The following is a 23244-nucleotide window of genomic DNA, read 5'->3' as shown; positions in this document are numbered from 1 at the left end:
ACAACAGGTGTAAAGGTGAGCCAACAGGCTGCTCCGTTCCATGGAAATAAGTCTCAATAGCATGCACGGTCGTCACTGCGGATGTGTTGTCAGCTGGCTTCTCATGTTCAAGATTCCGCTGCACTGGTCCAGCTGCTTTCCTGCATTAACCTGGAAATTCTCACAGAGGTATTCTGTCACTGCAAAGTGAGATAACGAAGCCTGTGTTAGAAATAAAGAACTATTTCCCTTATGCATTGTTTTTTTTTTTCTGTTTGAGTCAATTTTTTTTATACATCAATTCCGTCGTGTCTGGTTCTGACATTTGCTTGGAATGCACTTGTGTTTTCTATTTTGTACCTTTAGTTCCAAGTTTGTGTCAGTTACCTTCGTTTTTGCACATCTCCTCTCCAATGTACAAGTGCACCTTCATTATCAACATTTTCAATGAAACGAGCTGCTGCAGTGGCTCAGTGGTTATGGTGCTCTGCTGCTGGCCCGAAAGATGCGGGTTCCATCCCGGCCCCGGCGGTCGAATTTCGATGGAGGCAATATCCCAGAGGCCCGTGCAATGCGGGGTGGTTGAAATTTCCGGAGCCCTTCACTGCAGCTTCCCTCACAACCTGAGTCGCTTTGGGATGTTAAACCCCCCTAAACTAAAATATTTTCAACGAAACGTGGAGCTCCTCCTTATCACTGCTAACTTTGCTCAGCAGCCACAAGTGAGTGGACGCAGAACCATGACACCATGTTTAACGTCTCAATTTTGAAACAAAAGCGATAATTTTCGTCAATGATGGTATGCAGCTTATGCCAGTAACTCAGCTAACAAAGAGCTCAGCAGCAATGAGAGAAGTGGGTAGACATAGTGGCCAAGTCGAAGGTTAAATATTGCGACTGATGAGCAACACCACCAGCATGAGACAACAGTATTACGATGTCACAAGTCTGCTCCAAACAGAACTCTTTCTCAAGGACAACGGATCAGTAGAAAGTTGCAACTTGCGCAACAATACGCGGTCATTGGTTGCACTTCCACTGTCAAGTAAGCTCTCCCGTGTCCATTATCAAACACACACATAAACAAAACAGAGAATTGTTACCACGAAACAACTGCAGAAGAAATTGCCTCACAAGCCTACTCACAACTGCATGCTAATTTACGATAAATTGGTTTGGTTTAAGGGGCTCAACATCCCAAAGTGAGTACGGCTATGAGGGATGTCAGAGTGGAGTGCTCTGGATAATTTCAACCACATGGGATTCTTCAACGTGCGCCGACATAGCACACTACATGGTCCTCTAGCATTTCACCTCCATTGAAATGCGACAGCGGCTTCCGAGACCGAACCAGAGTCTTTCGGGACAGCAGCCCACCGGCACAATCACTCGGCCACCTCGGTTAATTAGATAAATGTTCATCCGCAGAGTAGCTGAAAAGTTCTACGCAAATCTGTACAGTAGCCAATGTAATCATAGCGTTAATGAGAGAAAAAGTAGCGCAGAGCAATGTGTCATCCCGCCAGTAACGAAAGAGCAAGAAATCCTTAGGAGCAATGCAAAGGGGAAAAGCAGCTGGGGAAGATCAGGTAACAGCAGATCTGTTGAAGGATCGAGGGGAGATCGTTCTAGAAAAACTAGCCACCCTGTATATGCAATACCTTATGACCTCAACCGTACCAGAAGCTTGGAAGAATGCCAACATTATCTTAATTCACAAGAATGGAGACGCCAAGGACATGAAAAATTATAGACCGATCAGCTTACTATCTGTTGCTTACAAGGTATTTACTAAGGTAATAGCTAATAGAGTCAGGGCAACCTTAGGCTCATAAAGGATATTCCACAATAGATCATATTCACACTATCAATCAGGCAATAGAAAAATGCGCAGAATATAACCAACCTCTATATATAGCCTTCATTGATTACGAGAAAGCATTCGACTCAGTGGAATCCTCAGCAGTCATACAGGCATTGCATAATCAGAGTGTAGAAGAGCCTTATGTCAAAATACTGGAAAATATATATAGCAAATGCACAGCTACCATAGTCCTCCATAAACTCAACAATAAAATTCCAATGAGAAAGGGTGTCAGGCAAGGAGACATGATCTCGCCAATGCTATTCACCGCCTCTTTACAGGAGGTATTCAGAGGCCTGAATTGGGAACAGTTGGGAATAAGAGTAAATGGAGAATACCTAAATAATCTGAGATTCGCTGATGACATTGCCTTGCTGAGTCACTCACGGGGTGAACTGCAAATCATGATCAATGAGTTAGGCAGAGCAGAATGCTGGGTCTAAAATTAACATGCAGAAAACCAAAGTGATGTTCAACAGTCTAGCAAGGCAACAGCAATTCACAATTGGCAGTGAGTGCCTGGAAGTGGTAAAGTACTTAGGGCAGGTAGTGACAGCTGATCCGGATCATGATAGGGAAATAACTAGAAGGATAAGAATGGGGTGGAGCGCATGGGGTGGAGTGCATATGGCAGGTTCTCTCAGATCATGAATGGCAGTTTACCAACTTCCCTGAAGAGAAAAGTGTACAACAGCTGCATCTTACCGGTACTCACCAACTTGGCAGAAACGTGGAGGCTAACGAAAACAGATCAGCTGAAGTTAAGGACAACGCAGCGAGCCATGGAAAAAAAAATGATAGGTGTAACGTTAAGAGACCGGAAGCAGGCAGAGTGGGTGAGGGAACAAGCACGGGTTAATGACATCCTAGTCGAAATCAAGAGGAAGAAATGGGCTTGGGCAGGGCATGTAATGTGAATACAAGATAACCGCTGGTCCTTAAGGGTAACAGAGTGGATTCCAAGAGAAGGCAAGCGTAGCAGAGGGCGGCAGGAGGTTAAATGGGCGGATGAGATAAAGTTTGCAGGCAAAGGGTGGATGATGCTGCAAAAGACAGGGTTAATTGGAGAGACATGAGAAAGGCCTTTGCCCTGCAGTGGGTGTAAAAAGGCTGATGATGATGATGAAATGTTCATTGCTGAATTCACCCTTTTCCCCTTTTTATAGTTTTATAGGCCCTTTCAGATTAAATAAAATAAACGTAAATGAAAGCAAGACGGAGCTCAGGCCAGCAAAGCTTTGCTGGGCTCAATGCATATTGAAGACAAACAAGGAAGCTAAGCCTGAAAAAGTAATAAAAAATAAAGAAACAAAAATAAACAAAACAAGAGTCAAGCACAGAGTCACACGGGTATTGATTGATAAGCAACAGCTCAAAACATGTATGGAATGCTAGTGCTTGTTCTGTGCATGTCTCCCTCATGTCTAAGTCTTTTGTGCTGTTGCTTAACAATGTATTACCAACTCGCCCATCTAGCTATTCTGCAGGCTAATCGGAATGTCTACAGGACATTTCAGCCACCACGCCACACCTTTTGGTAGACTTAGAAGCATCAAGTGAGAATGGATAATCTTTCTGTTTGCACATGCCAGAAAAGAATATTCAGTCTCTTCGATTTGTGACAGCACTGTGGCCTGAACAATGGTCACAGTGCCTTGTTGCTAAGCTCCAGAGATGTGGAACTACCTCCAGGCCCTATATGGAACATCATTCCAACACTGGGAACTATTCCTGAGATGGCAAAAGGAAACAAAAAACACTGACCGATCTTCAAAACTAAAACAAGAAGGATCAAGTCTTGCAAATCACCAGCAAAGAATGTTAGTCATCGAGGACAACAAATGACTATACAGTAAAAGCTCGTTAATTCGTATTCCAAGGGGCCACCAGGCCAGTTCGAATTAACCAAAATTCGAACTAACGAAAGTGAGCAAAAATGGACGCGTTTGATGCCCGGACGCGTTCGCTTGCCACCAGCGCAGCTGTCCCTTTTAAATGTTACTGTTCTGTCGGGCTGGAGCTTATAAAACAAAGCCGTCTCATCAGCATTGAATATATCTTGTGCCGAGTAGCTTTCTAAGTACTGCTGCAGAGCACCGCTTCGCCACGTGGCACAAGTTCCTGCGTCCACTTCTTTGGCTTCTCCGGACAACACCTGGAAGACAAGATTATGTCTGTCTCGAAAGCGGTGAAACCATCCTTCGGAGGCGCCAAAACCTTCCACATTCATGCGCAGGGTGAAATCGGCCACCTTCGCCATGATAATTTGGCCGCTCAGTAGAATGTCTGTGCTTCTCATTTCCTTCACCACGTGACCACAGCGGTCACAATTTCCGGATACTTGGCTAATCGGAGCCTTTTTTTTGTTGCTGGCGAAATCTTCGGCTTCGTAGGCATCCTCGATGGCCTTCCTATTTCGGACGTAGGTCGACAACGTGCTTGGTGGCATCCCGTGCTTTTTCGCGATTTCCACTTTGCTGGCCTTCCGTTCGTCCACCTCGCGTAAAATCGCCACTTTCTCCTTCACCGTCTTAGCGCAGTATTTCCCACGCGAACACATCTCGCGGACGCAAGCTCACAGCAAGCGGCGTGCAAAACGAGGGCTAAAACACTAAAACGTCGTTCCTCGAAGCAGTCGCGGCAGGAAAGACTGGTTAGTACTTGTTCCAGCACCCTAGCGGCGCCCCGATGGTTTTGCCATCTATCGTTCTGCCGTGAAAGCTTCCAACGAGGGTTTTCAACAGCGGCGCTTGGCGGCGCGCAGTTCGAATTATGGGTGGCGGCGCCAATTTTTGAGTGAATTAACGAGCTGTTACGCGCATAGACTTCTATGCACTGCGGACCGGACCACGATGACTATTTCGAAATATCCAAAATTTCGAATTAACGAGTTGTGAATTAACGAGCTTTCACTGTAACAGACATTTTAAAAAACCTTAAAAAAAAAAACAGCAACAAAAGGGGCGATTTATAAAACAGATGCAAATGAAGAGTCAAGGACGCAAATCAGGATTCAAAGTCGCTTGAAGTTAACAACAGAAGTCGAGGATGTTTCAAAGTAAACAACGCTGAATCAGACTCGGTTCAACCTAATTCACAGTAGCAAGAGCACAAAATTCAGGACATGGGCAGAATACAGTGGCACTTTGCAGCAAATGGCAATGCCCCTAACATTCGATAAACGACTTGAGATGATAAACACTGTCAAAAGGTAGGACCAATAGCATCTACACATGGAAGCTCAGAAGTTCCTGATAACCAGCGACAATAAAGACTCCCAGAATTGCAATACTCGATTCAGAAAGTGTAGTCGATAAACTCTGCTCAAATGGAACTGCAATCTTATCCACAGTAAGTTGTAGTTGGCACAAAACTTGGAAATAATTTTCCTTCTTGTCTGCAAGGAAAGAGGATCACAGTACGATAGGGCAGCCGTACCAGTTAAAACCAACAAACTGCAGGCAGCACACCAAACCATTTCTAGTTCCGAGGCCTGCCTATCAAGGCATATTTCTCGCCACCCAACATGCACCTCATTCGGCCATCTATGATATGAAAGGGCACCTCTCTGGTGTATGCATCGGTCACCACCCTCATTTTTGTCAGCTCCAAGGCCGCGCATGAGGCAGCTCCAGCACAGCACTTCTGGATATGCATCTATGCGACCTCTGGCTCTTCCAAAGACTCGCTTAAAGGGCAAGAGATTTCTGACAACTAAGCAAGTCAAACACAAGGTATATGATGGCACCCCTAAAGAGCAGCACGCTTTGAAAAATGGAAGGAAGGCTGGATAGTGGGTGTGAGGTGGCATCGCTCTGTGTGGTAAACCTTTGATAAATGAAAGAAAGTTTGCATACCTGATATATACGACACCTATTTGCTGTATTGTCAGCTCAAATGTGTCCATTTGCGAGATTGCACAGCGAACAAAAGTACTAGAGAGTACCAGATCACTCTCTTCTAGAGTTTCACCAGTCCTCACGTCAAACTTGACTCTATTACACTCTTTATAGTAAAATGTGTGGCATGGAATTGAACGCGGCAACAAACACCAGTACCTGGCCTGTAAATAAAGACCCGCTAGTATCTACATAAAGTACAGTCAATATTGCACTTGGCAGCTATACTTGAAGATAGCTGCCGCCTCACATAAATGCCATCTGTGACAAATCTACAGGAAGATGTCTTATCTCCAGAAAACGGCTCTGTAAGGCAGCATCTGGAGTTGGATTAAATGCCAATAAAACTCTTGTTTGTCCTTAGAGTAAACAGATATAGTTCGGGCCTCATATCAGAAAACCTTCCCAGCCAAAAATTTACCCAGTGCTATCCCTGAATCTGGCATCCCCATTACGAGACATAAGAGCCAATTCTAGCCAAACAGAATCTGAAGGCACCATGCAGTGATGCAAACTCATGTCATAATCATTAAAAAAAACCCTTCACCCCCTTTTCATCATGTACCTGTTAAATGGGTTGATTGTGCCCTTCATGTGCGTTCAGCGAGCAGCACCTCTACTTGTGTTTTCGTCTCGTAGCTATAAGCACAAATCACAATTAAGCCACTACAAAAACCCATATTGCAGCTAAAACAATGCACAAATCCAAAGTGAAAATGTAATAAAGCATGAAAACGTAATTAAGAAATGTTTGAAAGAGAAACCTGACACATGGCTCTTTCACGTTTGCTTTCTCCCTTGCTCCCTGTTCTTTAGCTTTGCACATTCATGCAACGAAAGCCTAACATGCCCAAAAATCACAGCGTAGCAAACCGAATAAAATAAGACAAATGTGCTAGACAAGCAACCAATGCAAGCATTTGAAGGAACTCAAGTGTGGTGCTATACTGCACACAAACTCTTTGCTGGTGACATTATTTGATTACAAGGTAAATACTGGGCCCCTGCATTAAACACTGCACAAAGCACACTTCTTTCACAAAATCTAAATGGTGGGCATCCACCTGACAGCCATAGCGTGGCTATGGCTGTCAAGTGGATGCTCACCATTTCTACACGGCACACTGGTTTGCCTACGGGGATCACTACAAGTGCTAGAAAAGGAAAATACAGTAATAACCAGCCAGGTTGTACCCGAGTCTCGCTGCACTAAGTAGTTTTATGGCCATGGCCAGCTTTTCTTCTCGTTGCTGATCAAAAAAGCATATGGACGCCATTTTGCAAATGGTAATTTTCAGGGATATACGCAAATCAGCTTCGAAATTCACGGACACTCCATGCCATTTGTGCAAACCATAGACATTTGGCATGCTCAACACACAAGAAATGTGCTTAGCACACCTATTAGGAGTGTGCCAACCACACCACTGCATCAAGGCATCGTGTGAAAATGTTGCCCCCCAACCAAGCCACAAGAGGGTGCCTCATACTGAGTAAGTGTTTGGTACTGCTTTCTCCATGTTCTCATGCAGAATCCAGAGAACGGCAGCGCTTTTAAACGCCCAGCCTTAAGGCCTTGCAAAGACAAACCCACTGCTGCCCACTTAAAATTTTGTCTAAACTATGTCAACAGTCTTATTTACTGCAGTCCTTGAAAGTGAACAGGTCCCATGTGCACTCTTGAATCTTGTAGGATGACCTAATCTTCACTCAAGGCACAATGAGACCACTCTCTTCCTCTGCAAGTACAAGCACTGGCACAGGGACTACACCGCAGCATGCCAAGTGTTCACTCCTGCTGCAGGTAGAGAAGGTACTCCTTCTGCAACGACTGGGGGATCTCTGTCTGGTGGATGGCCTCCGGAGACACAATGCACCGACGAATCTCTTGGAAGCATTTCTCCTTCAGTGAGTACACTGCATCAAAAAAGGGCAACTCTGCACTCAAAAAGATTTTCAATGACCAAGTATGCAGTGCACAACATGGAGAAACAGATGGGATAGTCTCACAAATAATTTTTGTCTCAGACTTAAAACTACTTAAGTGCACACCCCCTTTCAGCCATGTTATTACTGTAAGGAGAGGGAAGTGCAAAACTGCAGAGGCCCTCCATATTAAGAAACGTATGCATGGGCACTCAGCGAGGACTAGGATAGGTTTCTTGTGCCTGATGCGATTGCCTATTCTTAGCAAAAAAATAAAATAAAAAAACTGATCTTGCTTCACTACAGGTCATACAGCCAGTGGCTGCCTACTCTCCTTTTTTTAAGAGCGTTCCCTACCAGTTCTCTTTCATCTGAACAACCTTTCTCCCGACATGCATCGTCATCATCATCAGCTGGACTACGGCCACTGCAGGGCAAAGGCATCTGCCACGTTTCTTCAATTAACCCTGTCTTTTGCCAGCTGCAGCCACCGTGTCCCCGCAAACTTCTTAATCTCATCTGCCCACCTAACTTTCTGCCGACCCCTGCTACGCTTGCCTTTTGTTGGAATCCACTCAGTTACCCTTAAGAACCAGAGCTTACCTTGCCTTTGCAATTACATAGCCTGCCCAAGCCCATTTCTTCCTCTTGATATTTCGACTTGAATGTCATTAACCCGCATTTGTTCCCTCACCCACTGTGCCCACTTTTGGTCTCTTCACGTTACACCTATCATCATTCTTTCCATGGCTCACTGTGTTGTCCTCAACCTAAGAAGAACCCTTTTCTTTAGCCTTGACATTTCTGTGAGTACCGGTAAGAAACAGCTATTGTATAAAATCTCAAATCCACATAAATCTTCAAACAACAAAGACAACATTTTTGAAACTTCATTTAGAGACCCATGGCACCTTTTAACCTATTTCAAAACCAAAAAAGATACAGGAAGGGGGCAGTTTCCCCAGATATCCCATTAACAAATTTTGACGAAAAAAGTGTGCAAATTACCGTAAAAACCGGACTATAGGTCGAACCGGAATATAGGTCGACCCCCCCCCAACTAACCAATCGTAAAAATGAAAAAAATATTTTTCAATGGCAAAAGTACTGAAAGACACCCTTACCTTGAAACAAATGCGACTCAGCCGGTTGCACAATGGTGACAGTATTTATTTAAATGCTGCTCGCATGTGCACCCGGCCAATTTTTAACAGCATCGCGCGACCATCGACCCGCGTGCTTGTCAGCACCTTATTAACGGCGCTGAGCGGCGAAACAAACGAGATACGCGCATGTATACACATGCGCTTACTTTCGCTATTTCGCCGCTCCGTGCCGTGATGATAAGGTGCTGACAAACACGCGGGTCGATGGTCGCGCGATGCTGTTAAAAATTGGCCGGGTGTGCAGTACACAAAAGGACACAAAGTGCGCAATCGCTACTCCGAATCAGAGTCGTCCGAACTAGAGTCCGATGACGAGTGCTTCTCGCTGCCCACGTCCCATAGAGCATCGTCCTCTGTGCCGTCCAGCGCGTTGCTTATGCAGCATTTCCTGAAAGACTTGCGCACCATCTCTTCCGGGAGAGATTTCCACGCCGACGACACCCAGCCACAAACAGTCGCAAGCGGTGGACGTCGCAGGCGGCCGGTGGGGGTAGTCGGGTTATCGCCCAGCATCCATTCATTATAGAGTTCGCGCACTCTATCTTTAAACGGTTTATTTAGCACCACGTCTAGTGGCTGCAGCACAGGTGTCAGTCCACCAGGGATGACCACGAGGTCCGTCTTGCCGTCGCACAGGGCCCGCTTTACGTTGGCTGTGAGGTGGCCTCGAAATGAGTCCAGAACGAGCATGTTCGCTCGCTCAAAGAGAGCACCAGGTCGCCGCTTCCAGATGAGCCGGACCCACTCCAGCATCAACGATTCGTTCATGAAACCGTTTTCATTAACCCGGACGATGACGTCGCGTGGGAATTTCTCTTTCGGCAATGTTTTTCTTTTAAAAATGATGAAAGGGGGCAGCTTCTTCCCATCAGCTGTACATGCGAGCATCACAGTGAACCGCGAGTGCTCGTTGCCCGTTGTTAGAAGCTTGATTTGCTTCGCTCCTTTCTCGGAAACAGTCCGGCTTGAGGGCATATCGAACCACACTGGCGTTACGTCGGCGTTTCCTATCTGTCCTATCATGTAGTCGCGTTGCTGCCGAAGCGCAATTACATATCGCTGAAACGCGATTAGCTTGTCCTCGAATTCTTCGGGCAGTTTCTGGCACACAGAAGTACGGCGCCGTAGTGCTAAGCCCTTCCTCTTCATGAAACGCCGCACCCAGGATGGCGAGCCCTTGAATTGCGCCCTCGTCAGTCCAGAGGCGCGCGCGATCTCTACCGCTTTAAAACGGATGGATTCAGCTGTCACAGGCAGCGATCTTGCACGAAGCTCCCGGACGAAATCCGCAACCTTGTTTTCCAGTCCTGGGTACACTGCAGTCCGCCCACGAAATGAAGTTTTCTTTTGGTTGCTGCAAGCAACCAAAAGCTGCTTCTGCTTCCGCCAGTAGCGAATGCATTTTTCCGCCACTCCAAATTCGCGCTGTGCCGCCACGTTGCCGTTAGCTTCCGCGTACTCGATCGCCTTTTTCTTGAAGGCGACGGTGAATTGCCGTCGCCTTCCGCTCATTTTTAAACAAAGAAACAATGCAAACGCAAAACGACGGTGCTACGATGTCGCCACGCCACGCCGCTGCTGATGTCGATGGCGGCTGTTTACTTCTTCCGCCCATTGTTGCAAGACTTCCGTAGTTTTTCCGCCAATGTCCGGTATATAAGTCGAGGGTCGACTTTTCGCGATGGTTTTTTGAAAAAAAGTTCGACCTATATTCCGGTTTTTACGGTATACCTGCAATAACTAAGACAAGGATCCCCAAGTGCAAGTTTCAATAAAATTCACAATACTCTTGAACAGCCACAACACTAAGCCAATACAAATGCACCATCATGTACCTCATACAAACGGAACAGAAAAATTGCAAATTTCAGGGTTTAACCTCTCGGGCGCCAAATGGGATATGAGGGATGCCATTGTGGAGTGCTCCGGATTAATTTAAACCACCTGGAATTCCTTAACATGCACGGGCATCATACAGCACGAGCATTTTTGTATTTTGCCTCCATTGAAGTACAGATGCTGTGGCCAGGACCGAACCCATGACCTGGGATCACCAACCAAATGCCAAACACACAGAGCCACCACAGTGGGTGGAACAACTAAACAAGTGAAAACAATAAAACCTCAGGAGGCTTTCTTTCTTTCACTCATGTCATGGCGAAAACAACGAGAAACTTGCACGGACAGTGCACATGCCCAAAAACAGATTTTCCCAAGTTAGATGTAACTCTTGCCAGCAAATGATATGCACCCAAGAGGACACCCCTGAACTTGCAATGTAGTCCAAGCGTGCATTACTGCAAGTCAAGATCAGCAGCACTCTGGCTTAGCGCAACAATCCTGCTAATCGGGACAGCATACAAGAACGCTTTGGGTCTACGACCCTACACCACAGACGACAAGCTGGAAGCCCTAAACGTTCATAACACCTTCGAAGATATACAAACACCCATCCTACTATCTCAGAGAGAGCGCCTTGTCAGAACAGAGACAGGCAGGGACATATTAACAAAAGTAGGCTACCTTGCAGACCTACAGCTTATTCAATCCAGAGTGAATCTATCGCCAGAACACAGGGTGCGGGTACATGTAGCCCCAATACCAAAGAATATGCTATCCACACAGGGGAAGGCAGAAGAAAAGCCCAGGTAGACTATATCCACCGAAAAGGGGTACGGAGCGCTAAGGCAGTCTACGTAGACTCAGCTATGCACCCAAACAAGTCAAGGGCTACACCAGTGGCGGCCATAGTAAACGTTAATCTCCTAGAAATCATGAGCATGACACTCACGGAATGCACAGTCACCGAGGCAGAAGCCGCAGCGATTGCACTAGCCATTCAGCACGGGGATGCCACAAACCGAGAACTACACATAATCACCGACTCACTGGTGGGATGTCGGCTCCTCTTAGAAGGACGAATACATAAGAGGCTGCATAAACTAACAAACTGTAGCACCTCCTCTGACCCATCGCTCAACCAACAAATCACCTGGATACCAGCGCACTCAGGACTCGAGGGCAACGACGTCGTGGAGAGCATAGCTCGAGGATCTGCAAACCGATCAGGCTACACACACACACACACGACGCCCAACTAGACATGACACCAATACCTACGGCCTATAACACCAGATTACAACAGTTTCGATCAATGCGTCAACTCCAGCCCCCACCACACAAGTAGCTGAAAGCATAGGGGGCTAGGGACTGGAGGCAGCTCGAAACCAACGCCGTCCCAAATTTTCATAAATACAGCATAATATTCCCTGAACACTACAATGACGCATTCCCGTGTTGCGACGAGACACCCACAGCATACCACGTCATGTGGAGCTGCATTGGCAAAAAACCAGACAACCTACAAACACACTATCACAAACACACTATGCACGAAGGAGCAGTGGGAGGCTGCTCTGTCCAGCCCTGACCTGACGATCCAGAGCAACCTGAGGTCTCTTCGATTTGGCTGCACTCGCTGCACTAGATCCGTGGAGTTCTGCGCCGATGCCGCCAGCGTGCAGAGTCAGTTCAAGTGCAGCTTGGCAGTGGCTGCTTCCAAAACAAACGAATGGTCGAGTGCAGGCTTGATTGTCTGCTAGCCTTGGCGTCGCTACCAAATTAGAGCCAACCGCGTGCCGCCACAATCCCGAACCATGTTAAGAATTTTTCAAGCAGGAAATCCCAAGGAGTGTCGCCATGAACCAACCCCAAGAAATTTAATTAATATTCGTTTCATATAAAAAAGGAAGGTGCTGCACGTATACATGCAGACGATTTACGAATATGCGCTGAAATGCTGCCCATGAGGCTCGACCTGACCGCTTAGGTTTACAATTATGACGCCATGAACAGTTCCTCACCTCTTCCGTTCAAGGGAGAACTGAGCGAACTGTCATTGTTCCATTTAGAGACTACAGTCATATCTTGTTCACTTCTTCGACCTACACATGGGCGCCGCCATATTGCTGCACTAGAGCTACAATTCCACTCCGGAGAGTGCAAGCCAGCCTAGAACTCAAGCTGCACTATTCTGACACTTTTGCATAACGAAGACGAAAGTGCAGCAGGTGCACGCTCCTCTGGCAAAACGAATGCAAAAGTGCTGCACTCCTTGAACCGGCGCAGAAAGTGCAGCCAAATCGAAGAGACCTCTGGTGTCCCCGGCAAGAGAAACAGCCATTACCACTGGAGTCCTGACATAAGGACACCACCCGGTGCAGAAAATTCTCAATAAATGTTTCTTCTACTACTACTACTACTACCATCCATGGTAATGGGACACTCGCTTGTTTTATTCCATGAGCTGAATCACATTCAGTGTTTTTTACATGCAATCATATTCTTCATTCAGTCAGTTATTTGCCCCTTTCCACATGACATCAAGTGTGGTGTTAATGCGGTTTCTGGTGGCATTAAATGCAACTGAAGCTATCTGCCTAGCTCAGTTTCGTCATGTTGGCCACAGTCAACTCTACAAAATTACCTGCACTGTCACCCCGACACATCTGCCAGTTGTTCATTCTGCCACTCAAACCTGTCCGAGAGACCCTCCAAAGGATGGAGGCCAAGAGGTCCGTACCAGGAGGGGTGATGGGCACCACCAAGCGCCTAAACTGAAGTCGTCCATCGGGGCCAAAGCCTGAAGGCACAGGTGGTTAGAACACTTCCTTGTGATGCACTACCAGGCGGTCATGAGTCGCGAAAGATCCACAGGTGGTTCACAAATGTCCACATGCATAGCCTGGAACGAGCAACAATACACATCACCATCTATGGTGACCAACCGCTCTAAGCAGTGCCAGCAGCAACAGTATGCATCAGAACTAAAACTAGGTAGCAGTGAAAATAATCACCTACACAAAAGGCCTGGCTGACTGGAATTTTCCACTCAAGCTGCAGTCTTGCAGCCAAGTAAATCTCTTACATATTATCTCAACATCACCAACTAAGATGACAGCAAAAAGGAGCTCGTAGCAGTTTCAAGCACAGACAGAAAAAAGCACGCAATGTCACATGCATGAAAACTATCTGCCAGAGAAAATTTTCATGCTATCTGTCACAGTGATCCTTTTTCTTTATTACTGACCATCAACCTCTAACACTGTTCTAACATGTGCCAAACAGGCTAGTGTTCCTCCTTGGGTACAGGTCTTGCACATATGCAAGAAGCAGCCATATAAGCAACATGCAAACAACTAATTCAGTACTGCTCTTTGAACACTGTACTCTGCCTTGCAAACTTTTTTTTTTTGATAGACCAACACTAAACATCAAATCTGCCCTCCAAACTGTATCTGCACTACTAATGACTCCAAGGTATTTAAAGAGCCTTACCAAATAAATTATCTCATTTCTGATTTTGTACTGAACACATACTCTGCACAGTCCCAAAGCACCTCTGCTCTTGATGGCCCAAGTGGACTCCTGGAAGAATCTTTGCCTTGGAAGGTAGACTCCCGTCAACCCATCCAATATTTCGTTCAGAACATTTGTTGAGAGGAAAAAATGCTGTGGTCTATATGGATCAGGCCGCTGTTTCCAAGAATAGTTTCCTAGAAGATCTAGCACATATTCGTGCAGAGTACACAGTGAGCCTGACAGATACAGAGAACTTGCATACAGCCTCAAAGTACTTCACATAAACAATGCAGTGGCCAAAATATAACAGATCATATTAAGATCCTTCACAAGCCCAGTCATGAGCTTGAAACACTTATGAAAGGAAGCATAGCAGAGGTGGTCCCTTTTAGACACTGAAACTCAATGTCCCTTTAGATCATTGAACATCAATAGAACGTAGCAAAAATGTTTGCTTTCATGGGATGTAACATGAAAAAGAGACTCAGGCTATGAGGGTCACCATAGCGGACTGCTCTGGATAATTTCAACCACCTGGAGTTCTTTAACATGTATTGACATTGCGCAGTACGCGGGCCTCTAGCTTTTCGCCTCCACTGAAAAGTGACCACCAAAGCCGGGATCGAACCTGCGTCTTTCACGTCAGCAACCAAGCACCATAACCGCTCATCCACCACAGCGGCTCAGCATAGCAAAAACAGTCTACACGAAAGCATTCATTTTAATTCAGACAAAATTTATGAAGTCTTTGGTTTTTCACTGTCTGAAACAAAGCTTCAAGTGCTATTTTTGAAACCTTCAACATACTTTATTTCTGAAAATCCAGTTTTTATTCACGTTCAATCGCTGGCATGGTCCCGGCATTCAACCACCAGTTGCGGCCCCTCTCCAGACTTGTGGTAATATTCATTAAACTCTGCACATAGTTAGCACCAACATCATGCAATATATGACACATGAAAGAGCAGCTAATACCGGTCTTTCTGCCAATCCGTTTATCCCCATCTGCACCAACGTACACTTTTCCTGGAAGCTATCCTCGACACCCAAAGGTGGTGGCCATGACATCACGTGCAAACTATCTGTGCAGCTGCATAGTGATTCATCGTGGTTTGTCTTTTTTTTTTTACTCTTCTCTATTGCCAGCACAGACATTGAAAAGTAACAAGAACTGGCTGAGACTTCAGCGAAAATTCTTTAGTTTTCCAGTGAACACCTGGCCACCATTCACTAGCATCACAGAACTCAGGAGCTCATTGTGCTCACTACAACCACAACAAGGTCAGCTATCTTAAGTTGGTCACACAGAGAGGAGCCATTCTGACACGGGTATCCACTGGCAGCCTCCAAAATTAACTGCTCCATGTCAAAGGAGCCTTTGTCAAAAGTACAGAAACCAAGGGGTTTGCTTCTGGGCCATGCTGTCTGGCTCGTTAGTCATCGCCAGTGTTTCAAATCTCTTGAAAGTGGGAGGTACACTCGCCCTCCTAAATACAGAACTTCTAATTAAGGATGCCACAAGAGCCCCGCTACACACAAGAGCTCTTGAGGTCTACTTTAGACAAAAGCTGTATCTGAACATTGCAAACACATGTGCAGAAGCTGCAAAGTGTGGCACTTCTTTGACACTGCCCCAATCCAAAACATCGAATGAGTGGCCTCACTGCACTCAAGATCGCAGCCATTAACACCTCAAAAGAGTACCAATCATGGAAAAAAAAAAGCATCAGGACACCATGGTGGAGGTAAATCACCCAAGTTTTCCCCGAGACAGGGAAAGCTTCACAGCCCCCACACATTGTTCATGTATTTCCACAATGCCATTACTACACATAGGTCACAGACCAGAGAACGTTTCCTTTTTATGCAAAGCGCTGAATAATCACACAACCAAAAGCCAACTAGAGCAATGGCATTTGGGACACCAAGGAAATGCATTTCCGCAGGCTTTCAGTAAAACAGGTAGCACTGCTAATTGGGCGACTTATGGCTTGCAAAAATACACGAGGTACACTTACTGTCCAATTTCTCGCACTCTTCCAGTACTGCATCTGCAAGGCCCTGAACTACAATGAGCAAAAACTTTTTTTCAATCTGCACTACTGAATAAATGAAAGCATCAGTAAGATGAGACATGGAGATACCATCTTTACTTGATCCCAATCTCACTATTACTTTCATACAATTCAAAGTTACCTAGCGTCCGCCACCACACCTGAGCAACCTGCATATGAACGCACCATATTTGCGTCTTGGCACTTACTTGATTTGGACTCAGGCTCCTGTACTTGACTCCCCGAACCTCGTAGTTGAGACAGATGACGTCCACCTCACGGCGTGTCTTGTTCACAAAAAGCAAACGAAGCTCCTCTGCTTCCCCAGCCATGAATGCTGCAATTAAGAGAAGCCATGCCTTTTGTCTGGCTGTTCGCATCGCCAAATGGGCAACATGCCGGGCGACAGGCAAACTGTCTAGAAAGGTTTGCCCCACTGCTTGCTGGAACTGGCTGGAATAACCTGGCAGCTACTTGCACACAGCATCGTCGTGTAGACCTTGCACAGGCAATTCGAAGATTTGTGATATATAACAATCAGCAGAATAATTCCACGGCCTTTTCCGCAAACACTGGTGCTGGTTCCTATGCACAAGGAAGCCACAAACTGTACTGTAGTTGCGAAACATCTTGCCTTCACGCACGGCTCGATCGGTCAGCGCGTGTTACTTCAGTCCTAATCATATCATTCAGCTGTTCGTGCAAAGAACTTTAGGCACAGTTCATGACATGTCAAGTCTTGCAGCAGCAACAAAAAGTTAACAAACAGCAGCATGACCGTTTTTTGTTACGATGAACAAAACTTAAAACGTGCATTCGAAACATGCAACACCGTATCATCACCTTTGTGCGGTTAGCCTAAACCCCTAATTCGCCTAAAAGCAGGGTAGTCATTTTACTGTCAACGGCGCCATGCGGCTACAAAAGCATAACTTACTGCATTAAGAGGCAAAATGCGAATGCCTGCAGGGTCACATTCCACTCGTCGCGCGCAATAACCACTGTACTACAACCGCTGGGCTACAAAAGCATTCGGGTTATCCGAGCAGAACACTGTATCAGAGATTCAACACGCAGCTCAACTGCTAACGAAAACAGACATCGCACAGCACACGGGCGCCTTAGCGTTTTTCCTCCATAAAAACGCAGCCGCCGCGGTCGGGTTCGAACCCGGGAACTCCGGATCAGTAGTCGAGCGCCCTAACCACTGAGCCACCGCGGCGGGTCTGGGAGCATATGGCAATACACCAAATCAGGGCGTACAGGGTGATATGGGATGGGCGCCTTTCGAAAGCAGAGAGGCTAGCAGTAAGATAGCATTTGAGGAACGATTGAGAAAGATGGAGGAAAAGCAGTGGGCTAGGAAAGTTTTCAGATACCTGTATATAAAGAATGTTGACACGAAATGGAGAAAGCGAACTAGAAAATTGACAAGCAAATATCTGTACAGCAGTAAGGGGGCAAATCAGCATTTATCGGTTAAGAAAAAGGTAAAAGAAACAGAGAGAGCTGTGGAAAACAGGGATGCTGACGAAATCGGCACTGGGAACATACCGGACCTTTAAACAGGAAATTGTCAATGAAAATATCTATGATAATTGTAGGGGAAGCTCTTTGTTGTTTAAGGCCAGGACTGGAGTTTTGCGGACTAAAAGACGTATAGAGTCAGGTACCAGGAGATAGACACTTTGTGCATTGCGTGCGGAGAGGAGGAGGAAACGGCTGAACACTTGACACTTTTCTGTAAAGGGCTTCATCCCGTTCGTCTCTGTCCCTTGTGTTTTTTGTCACGCTACAAGCATCCCCTCGAGCAAAATGAACCACCTCACCCAGCAAAATGTTTTATTGAGCTACAGTGGAAAGCAGCGGGGCTGACTTACCCTAGTAACGTTGGACTTACCCAAGGCATTGGGGTTTAGGGATAGTGAAGGGAAAGTGGATTTTAAGAGGTTAGAAGTAACCACGACCGGCTTTATTACTTAGCGACCTGCTCACTACGCCGGCTCCTACGGCGGCGCGTGTCCGGGTAAATATCACGTGACTCTTCAGGAGGGACAGCGCGCCGCAACAGGTGGCGCCACAAGTTACCCTCATATCGGCAGCGCCCGCCGTACGCTTCTGCTAGCTTCAGTATGCTTGCGCTGGAATGTGGCTGGTAGGCCGAGTTAAACCGCATCGTTTTTTAAGCACGCACCGCAAAGACGTGTTAATATTCATCAGATGCAATAATCGTGGACAGCTTTCTGTATGCAGTGGTTGTTACGAGCGCGAGCTGTCAGCAAACAGGCCTGCGTCTTTGGCTCATGAGCGCGCGAGAACAGCGCAGAAGCCGGCGTCTCGCGCTCGTAGCTTCCCCTGCATAGCCACAAAAAGCTGTACCCGACTAGAGGCTGCTAGTGATAATATTTTTTTCTTCTCAAAGCAGCAGTTTTGCAGTTAAAACAAGCTCAAAGAGCGGTTGTACTGGCGAGCGCGGCTCTGGTGCTACTCGAGCGGCGTTTTTTTTTTCTTCTTGCGCGCGCAGCTGCACAATTTCAACACGATTGCTTCTGCTCTGTACCTAGCAGCACTCCAGGGCGAAGTCGTGCTACTTTCCGCCGATTTATGATAAAAAGCGCGCCACGGACACTTCTCACTCACTTGTTTTCAGGAGCGTTAACCTGATAATCATTTCAAGACGCACTCTACATGAAAAATAAATAAAACGAGACTCGAAAAGCTCGTTTGCCAGACAAAATAGCCGGTCGTGGCCAGACCTTTATTTGACGCCAGCCAGATCCTTAAACTTTCAGGACCTTCCAAACGAAAAATGATGAATGCCAAACCAAAATCACGTGATTTTGGTTTGGCATTTATCATTTTTCGTTTGTCGTGCTTTTCTGTGAGATCAGACGCAAAGTTGGACAAAAATGGCTTCATAAACTTGTGGACAATCACCTTTAGCAAGGCCCTTCTGTGAGGCTCTGTGGTGTCCTTCGAGCACACAAACAGCGGATTTTTTGCAAGTGATGGCAGCACTAGGTCTGCAAACTTCTTAAGCAGCCTTGGCCCCCTAACAAGCACAGGATCCACACTTGATGCCGCACCTTCCAGGCGGCTGACGAACTCTACGAAAGCCAAGGTAGGGTACGACAGCCCTCCCCGGTCCATGCCTGCTATGATAGTAGGGTTGGGCGGGGTAAAACGAGACAATAATTTGCAAACTCATACTGTTTTTACACTTTTATTTCAAAAACCAGAAGAATTGTACAGGAGCCTTCCTTGGCATCTTATTTAAGTGGTCATCAGCAAAACTCAGAAAGCTTGCAACATCACAACTATGAATATTCATCAATTATAAAAAAAAGTCCCATTTGTCTCATTTTGCCCCGACCCACGGGGCAAAACGAGACAGAAGGTGGGGCAAAACGAGACACTTTGTCGAAACCAAACAAAATCAGTTCTTGCACTCGGAGCACTTGAAGTACAATCCATGGGGCCCTGCGCATTCTTCGTGAGCCCACTCGTGACACATCATGCATTGGATGCACAAAGAACGAGGCGCCGTGTTGCTGCATAATTCTTTGCACACGAGGCACTCCCAGACACATTTGTTGCTTGTTAATCGCTTCGCAGAACGTTTTCCTTTCAGTGCGATATCCTGCGATTGAACACTGCCACCAACAGCCCATTCGTTCGATTTCCCGCTTCATTTTCTTGAGGCCATACCTGACTCCTTGGGAGGTTTTGCTGCAACTATCTTCGCCTTGTATGGCGATGAGGTCAAACCTATGCTTGTCTCCGACTTCCCTCTTTTTGCTTTTTCTATAGCAGGAACAGGAGAGAGAACTCGAAAGGTCGTGTCACTATGAGCGGGCTCATCATTGTCATCGGTAGAAGTAGGCGAGGAGCAGTTAGCGCGGGATTCGTGGCGTTGACCGCAAATTTGATGTTCCGCTGTGCTTGCCAATGGCGCTTCATCGAACACAGGATCATCCAGCGGCGCACGAGAAAATGGCCAAACACCACACTTCCGAAATCCATTGGTTATATTACTGATGTTTCCGGATCGTTCAAAGGCTTTGCTTACCAGCTCATCTACATTCTCCATCGTGATGCGACTCCCAATGTTGCTCAGCAGCCACTCCCGACATGCGTTGTTGTAGGCAGCTTTGAAGGCTTTGAAAAAGCTTACGTCAAGTGGCTGTAGCTTGTGTGTTTGATCCAAGCTGCTTCTTCCAAAGCACGTATCGACCATGCGTCTCCGGTCGTTCTGCTCGCCATTGAATGACATTCTTAGTCACAGAGAAGGCTTTCGGTGCAGCGCGAATAGAATGTTTTCGCTGGCGCACGCTTTCTAGAGCTTCTTAATATTGGAAGGAAGGCCTCAAACGTTGCTGGCACATACCCATTACGAGGGAGTGGCCAAGACACAGGCGTTTAATTGCTGGATACACGAAAGTTTGGACGCGAAAATGAGTGATAATAGTATGTAAGCTGATAGATTGGAAGACGCAAGGACAAGGATCCTGTTAACTTGGAGATCGAAAATGGGACAATGGCTTAATGTGCAGAATAGTATACAATGCCTGTAATGCTTCAATGTCGCACTGACTGAGAGCGGGAAAAAGAAATTAGAATGGGAGTCGCTGCGTTTCTTGAAGAAAATTGTGCACAGCAGAGCGCACACTTCTTTTGCTTCGTCCAAGAAATGAAGCGCCAATGGAAAGAACAACCGCGGAGGACACAGGCAAGCCCCGTTGATGAAACGGAATTAGCAAAAGACGCTTCCTCAAATGAGAGAAGCGGCGGCAGAACAGCAGGAAGTGATCTATTGTATCAGGTTCGACACAAAAAGGGCACAGTGGGGAAGCCGGCAGGCCACATCTGTGAAGGTAGAAATTTAGAAGGGGAACCCGGCAACGCAAGCGCGTGAAAGAGACCTCCAGTCTGCGTGAGAGCCAGTCTTTGCTACTCCAAGGATGCAGAAGATCCTGATATTTGGGAGATGATGTAAGAGCCGAGCAGCAAATTCCTGAAATATTGTGTAGCTGCGAAACCTCACCGCAGCTGTATATGCACACGTTGGCAGGACAGCAACAATTGGGCCGCAGAGAAAGACTCTTACTAAGGAATCTGCAACCTCATTTAAGTGAAAGCCCATGTGACCTGGTACCCAAAGCAACCTTACCAAATTTAGATGGAGCGGAATCAGGAACTTAAAGAGGCATAATGCCCGAGACTCAGTGAGTGAGGATAATGAGGAGCAAATGGACAGAGAGTCTGTCATAACCACGACATGGGAAACTGTAGTTTCTCGCCTCGCTCCATGCAGCCCTCGTCGTCTTTCATTTGTACGTGCGGACCATTCTAGAAAACGAGACAAAAAAATGCGAGCTAAAGAATGCACTTTGCGCGAGCAGAGGCTGCAATTGCTTGCTGCGAGCGACGAACTGTCGCGTTTTGCCCCTTCCATAGGCTCCTACTCAATCAATTTTATATTTATGAAGATTACCACATAAGAGAACTGTAATTGTTTCCACAGCTATCCAAAAAGATGCAGTAACAACACACATACGTACCTTGTCGCTGTAGTTCACGGCTACGCTCCTGCTCATGTCCAAAGAAACGGGACGTCCGAATTTCGCACCTTTTTGGCGGGACAGCCACTCCAGTGACTCCACGAATGTCGCTCCAAAATTTTTTCCGGAAGTGGGCAACTCAAGATTCCTGCCGTTTTTAACATACATTTATTGGACACTTAATCTTGGTTTAAGAAACCTACTTAATCTAAAAGGTTTTACGCTAGATGTCGCTAGACGAGACATGTCTCATTTTGCCCCATGTCTCATTTTACCCCGCTCTACCCTAGTAGATTGAGAGGCTGGTGCCCGCAAATTAATGAGACAGCCTTCACATGCAATGCAGTCTTGCTGTGCGCCCGCTTGATTTACAGGGCGGAACGCAGCAATACACCATCGCGGGCGATGATTTTCACGGCCTACGAAAGATAAAGGCTGTCAGATATAATTAAATTCTTAGCACGTATGCTGAAAGCAAGCAGAACAGCCGGAAACACAGTTCGCAGACGCGCACAAAAACACAGCCAAGAAGCAGCGACTGCTACCGCTACGCCAGCCCGCACTCGGCGTCGGGGTAAGTTGTGGCGCCACGGAGAGCAGCGGCGGTCTAGCGAACTAACAAATCGGGGGCTACGGAGGCGGCGCCGGTGGACAGGTCGCCAAGTAATAAAGCCGGTCGTGGAAGTAACCTAGCGAAGGTTATCTGATTGGTGGCTAAAAGCAAGACAGGAGTAAAATTTCACAAGACATGGCTAGGTGGCTTTAAAGCCCCTCCATGACGCTACCGTTTTCTCGGAAAAAAACGTCATGGAGGGGCTTTAGGTGGCTTGAGCCACCGCCCGATCATAGCCTCCTATATTTTTTCATGCCCGCGCAGTGGTGGTGCGGAGACCGTCCGTCGCCCTCTCCTTTCCTCCTCGATTTACGCCTCGGCTCTCCGCGAGAGGCGCTCGCACCCCATACTTGTAATGAATATGTAATGAATAAAGCTATACTTGTAATGAATATGTAATGAATAAAGCTAGTAGGAATGCAGCTGTCATGAAAAATAGGGCACTGTGGAATTACAATAGGTATGAGGTGGTAAGAGGGATCTGGAAAGGGGTGATGGTCCCTAGCCTGACCTTCGGGAATGCGGTCCTGTGTATGAGGCCAGATGTTCAAGCAAGGCTGGAAATTAGGCAACGGGGAGTAGGGAGGTTAGCTTTGGGAGCACATGGCAATACACCAAATCAGGGGGTACAGGGTGATATGGGATGGGCGTCTTTCAAGAGCAGAGAGGCTAGCAGTAAGATAGCATTTGAGGAACGATTGAGAAGGATGGAGGAAAAGCGGTGGGCTAGGAAAGTTTTCAGATACCTGTATATAAAGAATGTTGACACGAAATGGAGAAAGCGAACTAGAAAATTGACAAGCAAATATCTGGACAGCAGT

At 46.6% G+C, this 23244-nt stretch overlaps 1 long non-coding RNA gene across 6 annotated transcripts; it reads right to left on the bottom strand.

Annotated features, from left to right (window-relative positions):
• Positions 1–5699: 5699 nt before the first annotated feature.
• Positions 5700–22365, bottom strand: LOC144115996 (uncharacterized). Of its 6 annotated transcripts, XR_013311661.1 has the most exons (5): positions 21811–22365; positions 19187–21598; positions 16459–16586; positions 13417–13578; positions 5700–7659 (listed from the first exon to the last, which is right to left on the bottom strand). It is a non-coding gene; the product is annotated as an uncharacterized LOC144115996 (long non-coding RNA). The 6 variants fall into 6 exon arrangements; XR_013311657.1 differs by lacking the exon at positions 19187–21598; XR_013311658.1 differs by lacking the exon at positions 21811–22365 and having other exon boundaries at positions 19187–21802.
• Positions 22366–23244: the final 879 nt, after the last annotated feature.

This window comes from Amblyomma americanum, chromosome 1, assembly GCF_052857255.1.
Source record: "Amblyomma americanum isolate KBUSLIRL-KWMA chromosome 1, ASM5285725v1, whole genome shotgun sequence".
Classification (NCBI taxonomy): domain Eukaryota; kingdom Metazoa; phylum Arthropoda; class Arachnida; order Ixodida; family Ixodidae; genus Amblyomma; species Amblyomma americanum.
The sequence above is the reverse complement of the archived record's forward strand: the minus strand, read 5'-3'. Positions and strand labels throughout refer to the sequence as shown.